This window comes from Sciurus vulgaris (genome assembly GCF_902686455.1).
Source record: "Sciurus vulgaris genome assembly, chromosome: 2".
Classification (NCBI taxonomy): Eukaryota; Metazoa; Chordata; class Mammalia; order Rodentia; family Sciuridae; genus Sciurus; species Sciurus vulgaris.
The window spans coordinates 174,525,643-174,545,990 of record NC_136462.1 but is presented as its reverse complement, the minus strand read 5'-3'; the positions used below and the strand labels follow the sequence as shown (position 1 = coordinate 174,545,990).

General features: G+C 37.6%; 1 protein-coding gene across 2 annotated transcripts in view; it reads right to left on the bottom strand.

Annotated features, from left to right (window-relative positions):
* RNF24 (ring finger protein 24) overlaps positions 1 to 19,675 on the bottom strand; it is an 85,362-nt gene extending 65,687 nt beyond the window's left edge. Inside the window, exon 1 of one of the 2 annotated variants that reach the window (XM_079127881.1) lies at positions 19,471 to 19,675. The gene's annotated coding sequence lies outside the window, so the exon portion shown is untranslated. The remainder of the gene's footprint in view (positions 1 to 19,470) is intronic. The other variant, XM_079127882.1, reaches the window with a different exon arrangement.
* Positions 19,676 to 20,348: the final 673 nt, after the last annotated feature.

The following is a 20,348-nucleotide window of genomic DNA, read 5'->3' as shown; positions in this document are numbered from 1 at the left end:
TGACACCCCCTCCTGGGAGTGTGCCTGACATTTGAGTGCTCATCATTGCCACCAAGTTCTCTTTTGGTTTTCTGTTACAAGGCTGATATTGGCGTTACTGTCCGAATTTTCCTAAGTCAGGAATCATTTGAGTCTGAAACATATCTTCCTGGGCTACAAGTGAAACTCTTTTCTGAAGTGACTGGGGTGGAGTATGGAATTTTGGAAAATAAGTATTGGTTTAGTTCCATTTCTTTAACAATTTCAGGTGGTTAACTTGTATAAATTAAAAGTTTATCAGTTTGGGGGTCTTAATTTTGTAGAAGAAAATTCTGTGGTCATAAAATAGCATCTACTAAGCTCATGACTTATTCAGTAATCCTCACAGAATTATGAATCCCAAAAAGCATGTAGACTGCTTTTCATGTACTTTGACACTGGTAATAATTACCTGAAATTTCCAGATATTATAGTTCTAAGCACTGCCTCAAAATCCCTTGTTTGGCAGGGTGCTGTGGTTCACACCTGTAATCCCAACTACCCAGGAGGGTGAAGCAGGAGGATACCAAGTCTGAGGCCATCCTGGGCAATTTAGTGAGACTGTTTCAAAAATAAAATTTAAAAAGGGCTGGAGTTGCAGCTCAGTGATAAGAATGCACCTGGGTTCAATCATCAGTATAGTCCAAAAAACCCAAACCAAACTTCCCCCACTTCGTCTGCTAGAATCCCCTTGTTCTTTTTTTAAAAAAATTCTTAAGATGATTTTAGGCAGAGGATGGAATAACTGAGTTAATCGGGCAGATGAAGTAAAGAGCCAAAACTTGCAATACTATTAACACTGGAAGTTTTCTTTCCTTTATGAAACATTTTACAAGACCACTACTATAATCTTCATCATGCATAGCACTATTATCTTAATTTTACAGATGCACACATTGGAATGTAGGACTTTTTCCTGCCTACAAAATAAGGAATGAGATGGGAGCTCAGGCCAGATGAAGACTTAAGCCTTACAAGGTATATATTCCCAGTAAGGTCACTGTATATTTGGATCAAGTCTATTCCTTGCTTGATTTTTTTCCCCAGGGGCTACTGGGCTCTGTGGAAAAATTTAACTAACTCAACTCACGAGAGCTTGTCTTATAAACTATACTCAACTCTAGAATTCAAACAAGAAAATATCTCTCTTTTGGGTGGTCCTCTTGCACTAACCCAATTACAGAAAGGAGAATGACATATCCTTAAGAGATGTTTCACTGTCAAGACTTTTCCCTCTAAAAGGACATTTCCATTAGGTTGTAATATCAACTACTAGAAACACAGAACCCTCCTTTCTTTAGAGGAAGAGATATATAAAATGGCAAATGCCCCTTGGTTTTCCCCTTTATTTATGATTAATAAGACTGTGGCAGAGACTGTTGATGTGACCTCCTTCCCCCATTCCCCAGTATCTGTTCTCCTTTCTTCACCGAAATTAAAAGGTTTTAGCTAAGCATACAGCTACAATTCCCACAGTCTCCTTGCAGCTGTGCATGTCTGCATGTTTTAGTTCTAGCCAATGTAACGGATGTACATGACAGTTTCTGGGAATCATGCTTAGCAGAGCACTCACAGGTGCCTTCTATCTTCTGCTTCACCCCTTTCTCCATCCTGTTCCCTGTAATGCTCATGCCACTACCCTCCTGAATAAGAATGAGATTTACATACAGCCTGGTGGGGGTGGGGGCAGTAAGAGGGAAATGGAGATAAGGTCTCTTAAAGTTTTAAACTCCATATCAGACTTGTGTCAACTTTTACATGAATCAGAAATAATTTTTTAGTCTTGTTTTAAGTCATTTGCTGTTTTGGGTTTTCTGTTACAGCTGAAACCATCTCATACATTGATGTTCTAATATTTTTATATTCTAACATTTTGACTATTGATATTCTAATGTTTTAAATTATTTTGTATTCACAGACCATTCAGAACATCAGACCACAAATTCTAAGTTTAGTTCAGAAAAACACATAGCTTTCCATCATGGCACCAACATTAGATAACTCATCAGAACAGGAAATTTGACATTACCATGTAATCTTTTTTTCTTTTTTGTGGCACTACGAATCAACCCAGGGGCTCTATACCACTGAGCTACATCCCCAGCTCTTTTTATTATGAGATGGGTTTAAGTTCTCAGGCTGGCCTTGAATTTGGCAATCCTCTTGCTTCAACGTCCTGAGTAGCTAGGATTATAGGAATGCACCACCACGCCTGGCTATTAAAACTCCTGGTTATTACAATGTACTGTTGACATGACATAGGAAGTAGTCTGGGACCACAAGGAGTATATTTACCAATTAACTTTACAGAACCAGAGTTAAAAACTATTAGCACTGTGCTGGGGACTCAGTGATGGAATGCTTGCCTGGCATATTTGAGACCCTGGATTGGATTCCCAGCACCACAAGAAAAAAAGACCTTTAGCATTAATTAAGTACCACAGTTCAACCATCTACCTTTACAGAGAAAACAAAGCACACAGAAGTTGGATGTTCAAACTTAAGACTCTGGCATTTTTTAAAAACTACATCCACAAATTTGGGTGGAATATGCTCTGAGGATTGCATTTCTATGTATCCTGCCTCCAAAATCTCATTTATACTACAGAATAAATAACTCTTATCTGAAATGTTTGGGACCAGAAGGTATTGAGTTGCAGATTTTCTCCCAGATTTTAGAATATTTGCATACATGCAATGAGAAATCTTGGTGATGGGACCCAAGTCCAAACATGAAAGTCATTTATGTTTCACGCATACACAGTATGAAGCTAATTTTACGATGCCTGTGTTTTACTGCAACCTGTCACATGAGGTTGGGTATAGAATTATCCAAATGTTGTGTCAATGCTGAAAAATTTTTAGATTTTGAAGCATTTCAGATTCAGGTTTTGGGGCTTGGGATGCTGACCTGAATATACAGTAACTGGTTAACCCAAAATAAAATACCTAGCATTTAGCTCATAAAGTTACATAATAACTAAAACTGTAGCATGTAAGTCTACCATTATATAACAAAGTGAGTTATACAGAACAGTCAGCAGAAAAATCAGTTACAAGAGTAAAATAGCAAATAAAAATGACAGTGGTGCAACAGTTTTGGTTACAATAGTCCCACAGAGTTACACGGTATTATTCTCTGTATTGAAAGATATACCAATGATCATGACATTATTTATGCACACAAAAGCAGCTACACAGAAATGTTGGGACATGAATTCTCCACATTGTATACTAGAACACCATTCTTTGGTCTGCAGCTACAGTAATTAGCTTTTAGAGAGCTTTTCTCTTCATTTGTGACTAATAATGAGTCAGGGGACACAAGTCAATTTTCCTTATTACAAAGTCACTTCATCTCCTTCCTACAGATAGGTCAACATGCCTCTAAAAACCTTAATATAACAAAAAGACAGAAGGATAACATTATGCTAAGTCAAAGAAGACAGTGACAAAGGGACACATATTGTATAATTCCATTTATGTAATTCCAGAATAGGCAAGTCAATAAAGACAAGAGAGAAGACTGGAACTGCTTAGGGTGAAGAGAGTGGGGAGTGATGACTTAAAGAATGAGGTTTTTCTTTTTATTTATTTATTTATTTACTGGTATTGAGGACTGAACTTTACTACTGAATTATATCCCCAGTCCTTTTTATTTTACAACAGGGTCTGGCTAAATTGCTGAGAATGGCCTTGAATTTATAATCTTCTTGCATCAGTCTCCCAAGTTGCTGGGATAGCAGGCATATGCCATGGCTCCCAGTTCTTCTTGAAATATGACAATGATCATGTAAAAATCACAAGAATGGGAAATTATACTCCATGTACGTATGTCAAAATATGTTCTATCATACATAATTTAAAAGAACATAAAAGTTTTTTAAAAATATAAAATTTTAAAAAATATGAAAATGTTCTAAAATTGTGATAACATGCTCTATTCTATGGATATACTAAATCCAATTAATATTGCATTTAAGTGAGCAAACTATATGGAATGTAAATTATTTCTCAATATAGATGCTTAAAAGTGGGGGGAAGAACTAACTAAAACAACCATCAAAAATTTTATAAATATATACACACATATATATGTATATATTTATGTGCTATATGTGTTTGACCATCTGATAACCACTGGAACAGAACCTCTGACCCAGCACAGCGCAGTAAATAGGCTGAGTCTGGTACCATAACTGGCCTTGTACTTATGAAAAGATGACTGAGATTTTCTTGTGTTCACTTTTTCCATGATCCCATCCTTTGTATATAATAACAATAAACATTAGGAAAGCACTTTATTAAAGAAGCTAAACTACATCCACAATAAGTCTGAAGTATTCAATATAATTACCTCCATCTGAAGCTGAGAGGTTGTAAATAGCCAAAAGCTACACAGGGTTAAAACTTGCTCAAATTCCACAAGCTTTTCCCCACATCATTCTACTTTTCTGCCTCTGTGAAAATAAATCTGGAATTTACTATGCAAAAGAAAATATGCTTAGGTTAAGAGAGTTGGAAGTTAGCCTGAATAAAATCTAAATGCAGGATCCACTGATTTCATTGCATTTGTAGGAAGTTATCTTAGCCAGAAGAGTACTAGAATTCCTTTAAGAAGTCAGTTTTCTTCATATTTACAGGAACTTTTAAGTCAGATCATACAAAAAAGGTCAGGTAAAAAAAAAATCAGAATAACAACCTCAAATCTAATAAATGCAGGATTAAACTGTAACTTCATTTCATTTAATGAAATGAAAGTAGTGGAGTTAATTCATCAAGAATTTTTTATCAAAAATTTTTCATCTCTATAAATTCATACTGAACAACACATGGCATATAAGAGATTCTCAATAAATGAATTATGAATAATGGTAGAACAATAAAGCAGAATACTGGATGAAATAATTGAAATATTCTTAAAAAGACAAAAACTACTCTTTATTCTGGTAGAATGTATAAGCTTTTTGATCCGATAGAATGTACAAGCTTCGTGATCTCCAAAGAGCAGGCTGTGAACTATTGTGGTTCATCAGTTTCTAGCTCTTATTCTCCCCTCCCCTCCCCCATGTTATAAACAAGGAAAGAGGACAAAGGAGGGAGGACAGCATCCAAGCACAGTGGGCTTTCTGGCTGCTTTAGGGAGGGCTAGGAAACAAGAGAGTTGCAACAATTTCCTACAAGGGTTATTAACAGAAAGCAAGTGCTTTTTGCTTCATCCCATAGATGAAATCAATCCTGCTCAGCACCTAGCACAAAACTTGCATATACTAGGTATTCCATATCTATGTTTAATTCACCAAATAGAAAATGTCATTTTTAGCACTAAAACCATTTTAGTGCTCAGATGAGGAATAAACAGTTTTCATATTTAGCTCAACCAATTAAAAACAAGTATACTGATTTTATCTATGATGTTTTTATTTTTTCACTTTTTGTGGTGCTAGGGTAAAACCCAGGGCCTTGAGCATGCTAGGCAAGCACTTTACCATTGAACTACATCCCTTGCCCTTTGTCTATGGTCTTTTGAGATATCCCTTTCTGATGGCATTATTTATTTTTCAGAAGACAGTGTTATTATTTTTAAGTAAACAGTATATTCATAGCAAGGGTTTGCCTATGAAGAGATCACATTAAGCATATACTTTTACTGGTCTTCTCCAATAATATAATTAGAGGTTGTCTAGCAATGGTTAAGAACACTCGATATGATTAATTTTCATTTGATATCAAGGTTACTTTCCTCAGAACACAAGGATTCAAGAAATGAATAAAAAGTCTTAAGGTAAAATGCAGCAGGACAAATAAGGCTTTCTTTCTTTTTTATATTTTTTATTTTTAGTTGTAGATGGATATAATATCTTTATTTTGTTTATTTATTTTTATGCAGTGCTGAAGATCAAACCCAGTGCCTCACACGTGCTAGGCAAGCACTCTACCCCAGAGCCACAACCCCAGCCCTAAGGCTTTCTTTACTCAGCATTTTTATTCAGTTAAAAAAAAGTGAAGACATGAAGTTAAATAAAAGGTATTCTGAGAAACAGTGATCAAGAAACTCTCTCCCAGAAAGTAAAATTTAAATGAAAAGAACAATATTCAATGAAGAATTCCTTCAGCCTGTAGAATATTTAAGCATTAATTGTATAATACACAATTGTCATTTCTTTACACACAATTTCCCCCAAACACTGACAATACTTTAGGGATAAACACACACACACACACACACACACACACACAGTAACTGACAGATAGCATATAAGAGAACACATTTAAAAGATAGTATGTTCTACGGTTTTCATTTGTCTTTTTATAGGTGATTTGTAACCCATGGATCTGACAAGTTAAGCTCCTTCTACATGAAAGATTTAAAGACAAATTAAAGTGGGGGAAAGAAACGACTGAAGAGAAACTTTAGCTTAGACTGTATTCAAACTAGTAGGCTCCAACAGTATGAATCCTAGGATAATCAAGAATTTGGAATCACTAGGCAATATTTCTGAGAAATAATAAAAATTGGGCAAGTGAAATTCTTCATTAATAAAAAAAAATTCTTAGTTTCAGTCAAGGATAGGAGCAGAGGTAGGATAAGTAGAGGAGCAGAGTTCTTTTTGTAATCCAAATAGCTTTAGATCAAAAGTTTAACTGTCATGAAAGACCTCTACAATGAAAGCTACAGAACACTAAAGAAAATATTGAAGAAGATCTTAGAAGATGGAAAGATCTCCATGCTCTTGGATAGGTGGAATTAATATTGTCAAAATGGCCATACTACCAAAAGTGTTATACAGATTCAATGCAACTTCTGTTAAAATTCCAATGACATTCTTCATAGAAATAGAAAAAGCAATCATGAAATTCATTTGGAGAAATGAGACCCAGAATAGCCAAAGCAATCCTCAGCAAGAAGAGTGAAACAGGAGGCATCACAATACCAAACCTTAAACTATACTACAGAACAATGGTAACAAAAATAGCATGGTATAGGTACCAAAATAGACATGTAGAGCAACCGTATAAAATAGAAGGCATATAGACAAGCCCAGTAAATATGGTTATCTCATACTAGACAAAGACACCAAAAACATACAATGGAAAAAAGACAGTGTTTTCAACTAATGGTTCTGGGAAAACTGGAAATCCATATGCAGCAAAATGAAATTAACACCCTATCTCTCACCCTGCACAAAACTCAAAGTGAATTAAGGACCTAGGAATTGGACCAGAGATCTTGCATCTAATAGAAGAAAAAGTAGGCCCAAATCTTCAATATGTCAGCTTAGGATCTGACTTCTTTAACAAGACTCCTGAAGTGCAAGAAGTAAAATTAAGAATCAATAAATGGGATGGATTCAAACTAAAAAGCTTCTTCTTAGCAAAGGAAACAAGAACATGAAGAGAGAGCCTAGAGAATGGGAGAAAATCTTTACCACATGCACCTCAGATAGAGCACTAATCTCCAGGATATATGAAGAAGAACTAAAAAAACTTAACACCAAAAACACAAATACCAATCAATAAATGGGCTAAGGAACTGAGCAGACACTTCACAGAAGAAATACAATCAATCAACAAATATATGAAGAAATGCTCATCATCTCTAGCAATTACAGAAATGCAAATCAAAACTACTCTAAGATTTTATCTCACTCCAGTCAGAATGGCAATTATCAAGAACACAAGCAATAATAAACGGTGAGGATGTGACAGCTACATCAATTTTACAGCAGCTCAATTCACAATAGCTAAACTATGGAACCAATCTGGATGCCCTTCAACAGATGAATGGATAAAGAAAATGTGGTACATATACACAACAGAAACCTTTAAAAACAATGAAATTATGGTATTTGCAGATGAAAGAATGGAATAGAGAATATCATGCTAAGTGAAGTAACCCAATCCCCAAAAACCAAATGATGAATTTTTCTCTGCTAAGCAGATGCTGATCCATAGTGGGGTAGGTTGGCAGGCAGGGGGAGTGTTTAGGGAAGAATAAAGGAACTTTGGATTGTGCAGAGGGGAGTAAGGGGAGGGGTGGGGGAGTAGGGATGGGAAGCACGGTAGAATGAGACAGACATTACCCTATATACATGTATGATTATACTACTGACGTGACTCAGCACCATGTACAGCCAGAGGAATGAGAAGTTATGTTCCATTTGTGTATGATGTGTCAAAATGCATTCTACCTTCATGTATAACCAATTAAAACAAAAAAAGTTCGACTCTCTAAAAATAATATCTTGCTTAAGAAGCAGACTAGAAAAAGATACTTGAATATGATCATCACTATTTCTGTTTATCTTGACAAAATAAATTTTAAAACAATGCCTTTTGCAGTATTTATTTCTTTATACATTTTTCTTTATTCCAGACTCAGGACTATTTAGAAACTTAGTGATATTTATACCCTGCCAGAGATTCTAGTTTGACAAATGAAAAGATCAGATATTCAGCTGCATTAAAGGAAGAGGGCTGTGCCAAATTAACTTTGGGAATCCCCTGACTTTTTATCCTAATTTAATTCTTTCCTTTCCACTGTTTGATTTGAGTTCATAAAAGGCTTTCATATATTTCCACTTTTAACTTCTAGAGGTACTGAGTACATATCTCAATAACAGAAAAATAATCATTGACATGTTGCTACAGTACTCAGAATTTTTCAATGTCTCATTAAAACAAGATTAAATCCTCAATTCAATGAACTCAATTCCTTTTCTTCTGATTAAAGCTTGTTATCTTTTACCAATGACACAATAATATAAAGTTCTATGGTGGTCTCTTACACAAACTGTATTTTCAGGGTAACACCAAATAGCGCTTGATGAAGAAAAGGTTTTCTTTACAGAATTCTTGCTAAAAAAGGTGGAAGAGATGACAGAACAAGAAAAATCATTTTGCTACCATGGATAAAATACCTGTATTGATGTGACCATCAATGGGGTCTTTTGGAAATACTAGAGGTGGGATAGCCAGACACAACAAGCCTCAAGATGTGATGTAGTGGTGCCAAAAACAGACAAACAAACTTAAATTTGACTTTAATCAAGCTTCTACAGTTAACTTCCATTCATAGGAATACAAGGAATGGAGCAACAACCACCACCATGATGAAGCAAGTGACAAATCATGAATGTGAGAAGGTTCACAGGATAACTGACCCAGTTCCTGAAATGAATTCCTGACAAAAAAAAAAAAAAAAAAAAAAAGAGGGGGGAATTGCCCTAGATCAAAATAGACACAAGAGACAAAATGACCAATGTTATCTGTAGACTCTGGATCCCATAATTCTCTAAAAAAGATTCTTAAGTCAATCAGGCAAAGCTAAATCAGGTCTAGCTGTGAGATGATACCAAGAATTAACTGTTAATTTTATTAGGTTTGAGAACGGCATTTGGTTCTGTAAGAAAATGTCCTCATTTTTTAGAGATATGTAGAGAAGAACACTAAATACTAGAATTTGCTTTAAAATACATGTTGGCTAATTATGTAGAAGTGGAATGGGTATATGGAAAATATCATTTTCTTCTTATATAATATACCCAGTTATACAAAATAAGTATTGTTTTATTCCTGAAGTAGGTTATTTCACTGAAAAACAACTGTAAAGAACAAGCAGTTTTTACAGAATATATATTTAAAAAAATTTTAAGGATGCAGCTGTGCATCCCTCCCCTCAGACCTGGTCATGCTTTTATATATTAAGTTCTAAATGGGTGGTGGTAGTGAATTGAAATAGAGAAAATGAAGAAACAGAAAACAGATGTCACAGCTGCATTCTGAACTGAATGCGGTGCGTTTTTCTTTTTGTGTAATCATTTGTTTACTTTTCTAAGAACCCAGGGCCTCCTTCATATCCCTCCTGAAATAGTACTTGAACTTTTATTATGCAACATTCACGATGTATTCCACGGATAGTGCTGACTAAGGTTCTCTGGAGCTCAATTTTCAAATTTTCTTTCAAGTAGTTCAAAGTAAACCAAAAAGAAAACCAACAGACTTCTAGAAACATTTTTGAAGCATAAAACATTTCATCTTTAATAAAGCAGTGTTTCTTAATCTTTTTTAAGAGTTATGAACCCTTCTGAAAATCTTCCTGTAGAAAAAAATTATATATTTATATATATAAATTATATATATAAATTATATTTTTTTAATATAATAAAAATTATATATTTTTTTCAAAGGGCTTTATAATAGCTCTGAAGGCACCTGTTAGAAACTCTAATAATATGTTCTCATGGGTAGATAACTCTAAACTAAATACAAATCATCAACCCAATAGTCCAGTCCTCCTATGAACTGGCCCAGGTTTTTCAACCTCTTTTTCCACTACTTCTCTAAATCCTACACTTTAGTCAAATGCATTAGTTATGGTTGCACATTTTTAGTTTTATGATCCACAATAATGTTTTGATGATTGTTGTAAGGAGTAAATAAATACATGTAAAGCTACAGGCATGAAATGTTTTCAGTATAGGTTAACAAATGTGAAAGATGATTTCTCAGTATTGCCTTAATATATTGCTTTTTGATTTTTAAAAAAATCTTTCTCACTACCACAAGAACTCCTTCTAGCCTGTTTTCAGAGATCAACAAGTCTGAGTAAAAAGTTAGCTATAGCAATGCATAAAATTTCCAATACATTTTTGGGGAGTTTTGCAATTTCTTTTATACTAAGAAAGAGAGCCTATACTTTTGATTTCCCTACCCACCCATTTCCCACAAACTACATTAACTCATAACTTGATGTTTCATTATCTGCTAAACTCTTATTCAGTTCAAGATCAAGATATTATTTGGATATGATATCTAGATTCTACTGCAAGTTTATACCACGGAGCATAATTTCAAATGTTCAGATGTGGGAGGGAATCAGAGAGATACAGACAGTTCATAATTTTTTTTGGTTTGGCTAGATAAACAACAAATATAGGTAATGCAGAACCATTTAATCTTCAAATTTGGGGGAAAATTTTTTTTTTAATTTGGGACCAGTGATAGAATCTGGGGGTGCTCCCCAATGAGTTTTATACCCAGCCCTTTTCATTGTTTTATTTTGAGACAGGGTTATTGCTGAAACTGGCCTTAAGCTTGCAATCCTTTTGTCTTAGCCTCTCAAGTCACTGGGATAATAGGCATGCACTATTGTGCCCAGCTAGAAAAAAAAAAAAAATTTTAAGGCAATATAAAGTATAGAGATAGGCTGTGGTGAAACCATTAATTTTGAGAATAGACAATATCATCATAATGATGCTCACAATACTTGCAGGACTATGTTTGCATTTCTTTTACTCTCCAACTACTATGACATTAAGTTTGGCTAAAAGTGAAGAACTGTATCTAATACAAACAAGAACCTACCTAAGAAAACATAAAGAAAAACAGATAAAATGTGAAAGATTTTAAGATAACATACAAAATTAGCTCTTTTTGGGGGGTAGGTATTGGGGATTGACTCAGGGGCACTCAACCACTGAGTCACAATCCCCAACCTATTTGTATTTTATTTAGAAACAGGGTCTCACTGAGTTGCTTAGCACCTTCCTGTTGCTGAGGCTGGCTTTGAACTTGCAATCCTCCTGCCTCGGCTTCCCAAGCTGCTGGGATTACAGGCATGACACCACCACACTTGGCCTAAAACTAGCCTTTATTGAAGCTATACTTTATATAGGAGCAAGTTTTATGATATGATATGAGGAAAAGTTTTACTTTCAAATGACCAAAACCTTAAAAGATGATGATGACCATGAAAAGAACAGGCAAACCTCCTTAAAGGAAAGTTAATCGGGAAATCTGAAAGCATGTAAACTGGTAGTTACTTAGAATATAAAAAACATTCACCTTTATTTGTAAGCAACTTAATATACTTAACACTGAATCCATAAAAATTCAAGTTGCATTAAACTTTTCCAAAAGCAATTAATAACATGAGGTTCACTTGTAATGCTATCTAAGAAGAAGCTTCCTTTCCCTTGCTACTGCAGGCTGGCTCTAGTCCTTAGAGCAAGCACCATGGAGGTCTGATGCAACTCTCTGGTGCCAGACTATCCATAGGGGCAGATGGAGGCCACAGGCGGCTTCCCCAACAGTGGCCAACCAAAAGTAAAGCCACTGGCCAGCTATTCATGTGCCAGCTGGCATGAAACAAAGTGTCTAGTTCCTACCTCCAACACAGAAGAGGCTTAGCCAGCTGGCTTTCAAAGGACAGCACTAGTTGAGTGCTCAACAATTTCTTTCAAACCATCTGGCATTCCTTTAAGAACCCTTAATTTACCCAGCACTATACTCTGAGGTCTGAAATGCTCAAATAATTCAAAGAGTCCCTATTACCTATCTAGACAAAAAGAAAGAAGCAGGATAACTGCTAAATTACTTCTAGAAATGATGTCTAAAAACTAAAATTATTCTCAATTTTAGCTTGTATATGGATTTCTTAAAACATCCCACGATTATTAAGCAAACATTCAGAATAAAGACACAAAAAAAAAAAAAGGTAATAAGATAAAGTAAACGTTTAACATGCATAAAGCATTCCTTAAGGCTGGCAGGACCTAGTTCCACTCTGAACTTTTAAAGCCTGTCTTGTATTCTTCATTGGCCCTCAAAGTAGAACTTTGTATTGCTACCTATATTAATCTTCCCAGCTAGCTAGTATGTGAAAAAACCAGTGTCTTATAATTACTTAAAAAAATCTGTTTGATGACATATTGGGTGTTTTGAAAGTTTTAGTAAATATGAAATAAGAAAAGTGAATGTGGAAAAACATGAAGAAGGAACTTCACCTCTGAGCTAGCAAAATAAACAAAGAACAGGATACGGCTTGAAACAAAAGTATTTTATTAAATGATCAAAATGATTTATCAAATGACCCAAACTGCTGGAAGTGGTACAGGGTGCTTATTTGCCAACTGTAGATCATTTTACCAACCAATCACACAGGATAATCTGCAGCACAGAGAGGCAAGGAATCAGAAAAAATAAATAAATAAAACCAAAAATAGCTGAGTGACATTCACAGTCAATATCCTAGGAGACTCAAGTATTCTGAACAAAAACATTAGAGTCTGGGTCATAGTCAAATGTTATAAATTGGAGGAGGCAGCAATAATAATTGTTTTTCACTGAGTTCACTGCCATTCCAAGTACTGAATTTGTCATTTCACATGTTATCTCATTTGGCTCACAGAAGAAGCACATGAAGTGGGTACCATCATTGTTTCCATCTTAGCGATGAAGAAACAGGTTAAGAAACCTGCCATTAGTTACTTGTCAAAAGTAAGATAGCTAGAACTCAACTCCAAGCAGTCTGATGCTAGAATACAAGTAGAAAACTGCCAATATTAAACTATTGTAGGAAAGACTGAAATGGAACCTAGGGAAAATTCAATCATGATATATTACTTAGGCTTTTTTCCCAAGTGTAGCAAAAAGTGGGTAATTTAAAAAATTGAAAATATTTTTTTATTAGAAAATTTTATAAAAAAAGCAAGAGCGGTTTACTAGTTTAAAATATCAGTTGTGGGGGGCTGGGGATATAGCTCAGTCGGTAGAATTGCTTGCTTGGCAAAGCACAAAGAGCCCTGGGTTCAAGCCCCAGCACTGTCAAAAAAAAAAAATAAAAAAAAGATCCGTTGTGCCCTTTTGCCATATATTGAGTAGTTTGAGCCAACAGTCTGCTCTAGGAGACACACTTTGGTAGTATAATAGGACAGATGAAGGTCCTTGCCTTCCTGGAGCTGACATTCCAGGGGCATAAGTGAAAAAAGATCAGTAAACAATAGATTTCAAATGTGATAGGTACTATAAATGAGACATGGAGGAAAAATGCACTTCTCATGTGAGACTGTAACTATACAGGTGAACAGGAGGAGATGGATGGGAGACAGGGAAGGTTGTAATTTGTTGTTACTTTTTTTTTAAAGATGAGCAACATGGGAGCATGTGGGTATGCTGACATGGATAGATCCCTGAAGAGCTGATGATGCAAGGAGTTAGGAATTATGAGAGAGTATAAGGTAAAGAAGGAATGAGGAGGAAGACAGTGAAATGGTATACATGTATATAGATAACCTTGGAAAATATAATCTATTCCAGAAGCAAAAGAAAAGAAAAAGAGCTATACCAAGATACATCAGGAAATGTTAGGAATAGCACAGATAAACTGATGATCCTAAAATCTTCCAGAATGGGAAGAAAAAGGGATTAGGGATCAGGATGCCACTGAACTTCTCAATAGCAACACTGGACACCTACAATGTAACAATGCCTTCAATGAGGGATATTAATTTTCAATCTACAATTCACCACTGAACCAGACCACCACTCAAATACCAGGGTAACTAAGATTTCATCTCACTCCAATTAGAGTAGCTATTATTAAGAATATAAGCAACAATTAGTATTTTTGCGAGGATGTGAGGAAAACAGTATATTCATACACTGCAGGTGGGATTGCAAACAGGTGCAACCACTCTGGAAAGCAGTATGAAGATTCCTTAGAAAACTTGGAATGGGCCCACCATTTGACCCAGCCACCCACTGCTCAGTCTATACCCAAAGGACCTAAAATCATCATACTACAGTTGACGAAGTCACATCAATGTTTTTAGCAGCTCAATTCACAATAGCTAGATTTTGGAACCAACCTAGATGCCCTTCAACAGATGAATGGATAAAGAAACTGTGAAACACACACACACACAATGGAATATCAGTCATAAAGAAGAATAAAATTATGTCATTTGCAAGTAAATGGATGGAGCTGGAGAATATCATGTTAAGTGAAATAAGTCAATCCCCAAAAACCAAAGGCCAAATGTTTTCTCTGATAAGTGAATGCTGATTCATAAAGGGGGAGGTAAGGGAAGAATGGGGGAAGGTTGGATTGTTGTAGAGGGAAATGAGGGGAGGGGAGGGGCAGGGGAGAAGGAAAGATGTGGAATGAGAACAAATATTACCCTGTGTACATGTATGATTACAAAATGGTGTGACTCTACATTGTGTATAACCAGAGAAATGAAAAGTTGTACTCCATTTGTGTACAATGAATCAAAATGCATTCTGTTCTCATGTATAACTAAATAGAACAAACAAAAAAAAAAAAAAAAGTGAGGGCTGGGGACTGTGGCTCAGTGGTGGAGCACTTTCCTTGCATGCATGAGGCACTGGGTTTGATCCTCAACACCACATAAAAATAAATAAAATAAAGGTATTATGTCCATCCACAACTAAAAAAGTATTTTAAAAAATGTGAGGGTAAGATGAAGGCATTTCTAGATATGCAAATTCTAAACTCAGGAAGGAATTTCAGACTTTCTAAGTACCCTTTCTCAGGAAGTTACTAAGGAATGAGGAAGACACAGGAGCCAAGAAATAGGAGATCCTGGGGGGGGGGGGGGGGGAATGGCAAAGGGAATTCCCAAGATGATGACAAAGGGAACTCCAAGGATGATAGCTGTGCTTTCTGAGAGCACAACAGTGCAAACTAGAGTTGGAAAGGGAGGGCTCCAGCAGAACCATCTCCAGTAAAATGAAATGAAACCATGATGGTTACCTTTAAAATACTGAAAGATAATCAGTTTTGTCATAGTTGGAGGATGAATTAGTGATTGATACAAACACAACTAAGCACATGAAAAACAAAAGAAGCAATTACTTAACTGAAAAGAAATAAAAGTTGTACAAGAACAAAATGAAATAATAGTACTCTACATGGCTCATCTGTGAATAATAGGCATAGTCATAGCCACAAAAACACTAATACTGAATTTAACTGGGAACTGTGCAATACCAATGAGGATGAAGTACAGTTATATAGGATAGCTGAGTCCTCAACTTCCAAAGTAGAAGTCCATTTTCCCCTCAAAGGTAAAACACCAAGAATAGTAGTATAAAATTAAAAACAAAATAAATAAGGAATACCAAAAGTAACTGCAAAGAGCTGTTAGTCTGACTCATGTGAAATTGCTGATTTTTTAAATAATTTCCCCAGTCTAAAACAGATAATTTTATAAGATGCAAGCTAATATGTTACAATAAAAGTACTATTAATTTTAAAATAAAAACAATTATTAATAATGCTTAATGGACAAACATTTTATTTTTGTTAGCAGACACTGTTGGAGTTTTTAACCGTTTTGGTTAACAAAAAGTCACTATGAAGGAAGGCGTGGTGGCACATGCCTGTAATCCCAGCAGCTCCAGAGGCTGAGGCAGGAGGATTGCAAGTTCAAAGCCAGCCTCAGCAACAGGGAGGTGCTAAGCAACTCAGTGAGACCCTGTCTCTAAATAAAATACAAAACAGGTCTGGGGATGTGGCTCAGTGGTTGAGTGGCCCTGAGTTCAATCCCTGGTACCAAAAAGAAAAGGAAAAAAAGTCACCATGTATACAACTACGCCATGACTAATATAATAATATTAGTAATCTAATGAATGTAAATAATACATTTACTACTAAAACAACATTTAACATAAATTAATCTATTTTGATATTATATAAATCACTTCAGAATTTTTTTCAATTACTATACTACAGAAACATTAGACTCTTGGTAAAGATTTTGATTAACAGAATGCTGAATAACAAGGTCAGGTGTATTAAGGGTCTTTTGTTGTGCTTGCTTCAGTAGCACATATACTAAAACTGTGAACAATACAGAGAAGATTAGCATGGGTCCTACACAAAGATGACATGTAAATTCGTGAAGGTTCCTTTTTTGATGTAAAAAAATAGCTAGGTCATTCTTGCAAAATTAAAGTTCTATGAAATTGCAGTACTATATACAAGGCTATCAGTGAAAATTCCAGTTATACTGCTTATCTAAAACTTCCCTTTACAGTTTGTTTTAAAAGTACTCCTAAAAAATGTCTTATGCAGGAAAGTCAGGCAGTTTACAAATGTATTGGAATTACTTCAATATTAGTGACATAGTTTTTAAGTTAATTTGCCCAAGCTAAATTTACTGATATTTAAATTTTATTTAAGTAGAACACCACAAACCCCAAACTTCTCTCATTAAAATAATGTCAACTTTTACTAATTTTAACTCTTACAAAAAAATTTTTTTTGCACTGCATAAGAATTTTACCAAGAATAACAGATCCTGATCCAACCAGTGGAAAATTTCCCTTTGATTTAAAAAGAAAATGTTTTAAACAGAGGGAATATACATACACAGATGTTGTGGAGGTTTTCATTTCATTTTGCACCCCAAACTACTAGGAACTAAAATACGATTCAAAAATAAATAACAACAGGGCTGGGATTGTAGCTTGGGGTAGAGCACTTGCTTAGCATGTGTGAGGCACTGGGTTCCATTCTCCCACCGCGTATAAAAAAAATAAACATTCATCAACAACTAAAAAAAATATTTTGCCAGGCAGGCACATGCATGTAATCCCAGTAGCTCTGGAGGCTGAAGCAGGACGATCGTGAGTTCAAAGCCAGTCTCAGGAAGAGTGAAGTGCTAAGCAACTCAGTGAGACTGTCTCTAAATAAAACACAAAACAGGGCTGGGGATGTGGCTCAGTGGTCAGTGCCCTGAGTTTAATCCCTGATAATTAATAAATAAATAAACAAACAAACAATCTTAGAAAATTGAATACAACCAACTATTTGTCATCCAATATAAATTCCCCTTTTTAAAAAATATTTTAAATTTTGAGACAGGGCCTCATTAAGTTGCTGAGGCTGGTATAAAATTGTGATCCTCCTGCCTCAGCCTCTGGAGCCACTGGGATTATAGACTGTGTCACTATGCCCAGCTCTTAATTTTTTTTAAACCTCCCCTATTTTGAATTAAAAATGTCATAACAAAATATTTTGGAAGTGTTTTTGCAAATGAATTTTCCCATCACTCCACAAAATTAGAAGGGTGAAAAAGAAACTGAAAATCATCCAAAAAAATCAAGTATCTTCTAAGATTTAAATAATCTGTTTAAAAAATAGCAAGGAATCGATGGTGCTATACAACGGCTTCCTTTTAATTGATCTACATCAACTGTAACTCCTCATAACTTTACCACGACAACAAAGTCAGACAGGCAGTCCTACCCAGCCAATATCTATGGGACCTGCAGTGCTTCTTCCTTCTCTCTCTGGGGAAAAGGACAATGAAAAAAGGTGTTCTGTTTTCCAGTAGTCCTGTAAGAGGAGCCATTGAGCTGGGCTGCACAACCAGACAACAGAATACAGGAAAATTCAGATCAAAGGAAAGGCGCATGCCAGGGTAATAAGCAATAAAAATCTTTGCCAAAGCATTAGCATTAGGAACTTTAAAAAAAATGCAAGGATGTGGAAAGAACCTGCTGGACCACCTTCTTAACACAAGAAGACAGGAATGAAATCTGCCTATACTGGGGATTCCAGAAAACAATGTCCTAGAAATATTGGAGTATTCCCACAGACTTGTTCTCAAGTATAAAGACATATTATCAATGAACTAGAGCCAAGAAAGCAGTGTCCGCGTGTGGGAGTATTCCTATGTACACAGATCTATTACCATTAACTAAACCCCAAAAGCAAAGTACTCTAAACATACAGCTAGACGAGAATACAGAAGTATATTTTCAATGAACGAAACCCACCGGTTTTTCAATCAGAAACAGAAAACTGCTGTTTGAAAATAATATCACAGAACTGGGTAAAGGTGTGAAGTTACGTTTTTGTTTTCCTTTTTTTTTTTTTTTTTTTTTTTTTTAAGCCCCCTCTTCCCCTTTATACCCCTCTTGAGGATCTCGGATTCTCGCATTTCAAGGGTGTCTCTCTCACATACACCCCAGCAGGTCTCCAGAAACAAAGGAGGCTCCTGAATTCTCTGGCCTGTGGGAGCACACCTCCCCCCATGATGAGGCCACCATATGACTTTCATTAATGAGTAAGCCAAGGAGAGAGGTCTCGAGGCAGACCACTGCCACGCACACTGTGACAACCAGGCACGAGCCGAGCACCACAAAGAAAGCGGGGGAGAGGGTCGGGACCGGGAAAACACTGCCACGCCGCGCCCCCACCGAGCGTCCGCACCGCCAGCACCCAGGCAGCCGCCTCTACATCCTCCTCCTCGCGTACCTGCTCATTCCCGCCGCCTCCCACGCCCGGGGACCCGACGCCAGAGCTGTGGCCCGCGCGGCGTGAGGGGGCCCGCGAACCTGCCCCGGGTGACCTCCGGGTGACAGCCCCACGCCGCCCTTTGTGCGGGATTCCCCACCCCCCGGTTCGGGCCCCGGGCCGCGCTGAACACTTCTTCGCGTTCCTCCCCGGCCTGAGGCAACTGTCTCAGCCCTCCGCCCCCAGCCCAGCCCGCCGAGACGCCCCAGAGTGCATGGGGAAGGTTGACGCGGGCCCGCGATCTCCTCAGCATCCCGGACCCGGACCCGCCCCGTCCCGTCCCTCAAGACCCAGCCCGGGGGCGGCGGCCTCGGCGTCCTGGTTCTCGTTCGCTCACTTACTCGGGCGCGCCGGCTACTGCGGCAGCTGGCGTGCGGGACCGTCAGCGCCCGGCAGAGGGCTGAGGGCTGCGGGAGGCAAGTGTCCGTCGGGACCGGCGCTACTGAGGTGGCCGCTGCAGACTGCGCTCGGCGGCCCCGGGTGAGGGGCGGGCCCGGCGGGGGAGGGGCGCTCGCCGCGCCTCTCATTCATGCAGCGGGGGCGGGGTGAGGGACCCGGATGCCCGGGCAACTCCCGCCCACCTCGCTAAGGGCCCTTGGCTTCAGTGTCGACAGTGCGCAAGCGCGCGGTTCCCTACCCAGGCCCGGTCCCGCCCTGCCGGCTGGCGGAGTCTAACAGCAAAACTGCGGGGGTTTGGGCTGTCTTTCTGGAGTGTTCAGAATTTCTCTTGCCCTGGGAGCATTTTTTCACAGTGAAAGGTTGAGACGCCATCTCTTTCGAGCATCCCGCCTAGGAGTCCTCGTGGACACAGGGATGCGCACGAGATGGGACACCCATTAGTTTGATGGGGAGATGTACACCCCGCCCCCTCTTCCATCAGTCTTTGCAAGACAGCCTGAGAAATGAGACGTGGACTCTGCCCAGACAGTGAAGAGAAGTGTGTGCAAGAAACAATGCATATCCTTATTTAATTATATCTTACCTAGCCCTCTCAGCCCCCAATTTCCAGGTAAGAAATTTACCTTTTGGTGGGGGCTCAGCCTTTCCTGTAATACTAAGACCAAGTGTCTAATGCAGCTCCAAGGATTTCTTGTTTTTAGCAGGTAGTGTGTTCTTGTTCCCAGTTCCTTGACTTTGCAGCTCATAGGGCTGGGAGGAAACAGCAGGCCTCAAAACCTCCTCCGAGACTTCTCAGCAGTGTGAGCACTGCCCCTCAGAA